Below are 3,096 nucleotides of genomic sequence, written 5' to 3' on the forward strand. Positions count from 1 at the left end.
GCGGCTGAAACCTTGATTGATCGCCAAAATAGCGTGTGAGTGGCTGCTCGGTCAGAAGTGATGAGCCAGCTCTGGGCCTACGTTAAGCACAGAGTTGGCGAAAAAAGCTTACCCCGCAGGCAGAAGAAATAAAACGACGGAAGCGGAGTGCTGCATGCCAATGGCGAGGGTTGTATGGCTTCAGATGTTTTGAAGTCTCCTATTTAGACAGCCCTTGACCCGCGGTATACATATTTGTGAAGTGCTGAGGTACGACTGCAAGAATGTGTTTTTCTTTAGCAAGTGTTTGTGTGGAAACGGGTTTTCAGTGACCTCGTACAAACGCCTATGTTAACTTTGCGCAAATCTTACATGAGATTCTGCTAAAGTTTCAGAGTGTTGGGAATTGTAATATTGAAAAAAAACCTATACATATATATTCGTAAATACGACACAAGACTCGGCAGGAAATATGAGGTGCAGCTAACGTTTCAGGTCAGTGTTATGGATTGTTTTGGGGGATGGCTGGTGTCATACGACAATATTGTCAATACACGTTTAGCTATATGCAAACCGATTTACGTTTACCAACTTTTGCGAAGCCACTACTTGAGGATTTATGTCGTGGTGGGCACGGCACGCATCGTGACATGTCTTCAAACCCGTTTTCTTTTGCCTGTCTGCAGTTGCTTCTCGCCGTCAACGGATATTGCTTCAACGCTTCAAGCACTCCTCCGTCATCCATCCCACTCGAGGATCACAACCATGTCCGCACCACCTGGTCACGGGAAGCATGTGAAGTGACGCATACAACGTCACCGTCAATCAGCGCGAAGATTGGTCCCATTCCTGGAGCACCGTCGACAGCAGCGCCACAGGAAGCCGTATATGACTGGCACGGACTTCTGGGCGCCAGTCGTGGGCACGGCACGTATCATGACATGTCTTCAAACCCGTTTTCGTTTGCCTGTCTGCAAGTAAGCCATGAAACGGCTTCTGTCCGTAGTGACAAACGTTGCCTTATTGCCCTGTCGTGCCCCCACAAGTTGTTTTTGTTGATAAAATATTGTGTTCGGGCTGTTCATGAGTTCATGAGACGGTTGTTAATTTTGAGTGGTGACGTAGAGCAAAATCCGGAACCAAACCAAAGTCCTGACGATAAACTAAATATTATTATGGAAGCTCAAAAAGATCAAGGGGAAGTTCTAAATGATATTAAACGTGATCAGCGGTCGATCAAGAGAAATGTCACCTAAACTTGCGAGCTCTTTAAGAAACTGGAAGAAAGGTTAAGCCAATTGGAGTCACAAATAAATAGTGTTATTGGAATGCAGGAAACAGTTGATAACCGTATTAGAACCGTCACTGACCTACGACACAAAGTTGATAACTTGGAAAATAAGTCGAGACGGAATAACCTGATTATATTTGGCATGGAACAGACTGAAAACGAGAGTGCTCATGAGCTTGTTGAAACTGTTAAATCAGCCGTGTTTGACAATATACGAGTTAACCCTGTAACCATTGAGCGCTTGCACCGTCTTGGTATTAAACGTGACGGATCTCGACCAGTCATCTTTCGTGCCCCGGATTTCCGGGAAAAACTTGAGATACTAAGAAATTGCAACAAGTTGAAGGGTACCAATATTTCTGTTAGCGAAGATTTTTCAAAGCAAGTGCGAAATGTGCGCGGAAAACTGTGGGCATGCTGTGCTGCTCAAGGAGGTCAAGGTGCGAAAGCTCGCCTAACGCTAAACAAATTATCGCTTAATGGAAAGTTTTTTCCTGGAACGAAAGAACTAATACGCGTCAATTAGTCAACCAAACGTCTGAGCGGAGTTCTCCCACACAGCAAGAATGACCAGAGTCTGCCTAAAAACGTTCTTTTGTTGAATGTAAATGCATGTAGCATTGCGAATAAAGTAACCCACTTTGTATCTCTACTTTTAGAGCATGAACCAGATGTTGTCATGACTGGGACTTGGTTAACGGCTGAAATAGAAAATGCGGAGTTTATTCCACCAGGTTATAAAGCTTTTTGGAAGGACCGAGAGGGAAGGGGAGGGGGTGTTGCCATTTTTGTTAAGGATGATAATGCCTCTGTTCAATTGCCTGTGGATCATGGCATAGAATGCGTAGCTGCTAAGCTTTTTATAAGCGAATGTCCTATTAAGGTGGTTGCTCTGTACAGACCCCCAGAGCCAAACCCTAAATATTTTTAGTATTAAATTATTACCTTTGTATGCACGCTAAAGATAAATGTAAGCTAATTCTTTTTGGGGAACTTTAATTTGCCCGCTATTTATTGGAACAATTTACACTAAGGTGGCAACGAAGATGAGTGCTCTCGCTCGCTTTTAAATATGGCGTTTTCCCATGACCTAACCCAATTTGTCAAAACTAGCACGAGAACACGGGGAAATCGCGAATCATTACTCGACCTAATATTTCTAAGTAGACCCCTTGCAGACGCGCAATACTCATGTCAGTTGATAGATGGAATATCTGACCATGACATAGCTCTTTTCACAAGCCCTTTGCTAAAGAATAAACCTCCCTCTTGTTTCATTTAAAAGGTCCTTAATTTTGGAAAAGCGAAAGATGTTGGCATTATAGACTACCTAGATGAAAGTTTTGATGAATATAGGGAATACTCTATTTTTCCTACGTCAACTGTCGATGAGCTCTGGGGAAATTTAAAAAAAAGAATAATTAGCAACGCTATTACACGCTTCGCTCCATTTCGCACTAAAAGGATTGCTAGGGAAAATTCGTTGATTACAAGGAACATCATTCGACTAAAGCGAAAGGTGAAAAGGATACGAAAGGGATATAAGAGAGATAACCGCGCACCATTCAGAGGGTCCCAGATAGCGAAGGCATCTCGTCGGCTTCGTCATGCTATCACCCAGTCTAAATATTTCCTTATGAACATCACATTGGAAAATTGTATGACATCAGCACCGCAGAGGTTCTGGAGGTATCTTTCAATAAAAAAGATAGCGTTACTGCTATCACTGTTGATTCAGTAACGATTACCAATAGGCTAGATATGGCAAAAAGCTTCAACGAATTTTTCCAGTCCGAATTTTTCCAGTCCGTTTTACGTCCGGGCGT

The 3,096-nt window shown here is 43.0% G+C and overlaps 1 pseudogene; it reads left to right on the plus strand.

Moving 5' to 3' along the window:
- The first annotated feature begins 629 nt into the window (after window positions 1–629).
- LOC120848791 lies at window positions 630–1,840 on the plus strand (annotated as a pseudogene).
- Window positions 1,841–3,096: the final 1,256 nt, after the last annotated feature.

This window comes from Ixodes scapularis, unplaced genomic scaffold, assembly GCF_016920785.2.
Source record: "Ixodes scapularis isolate PalLabHiFi unplaced genomic scaffold, ASM1692078v2 PGA_scaffold0__279_contigs__length_252992795, whole genome shotgun sequence".
Taxonomy (NCBI): domain Eukaryota; kingdom Metazoa; phylum Arthropoda; class Arachnida; order Ixodida; family Ixodidae; genus Ixodes; species Ixodes scapularis.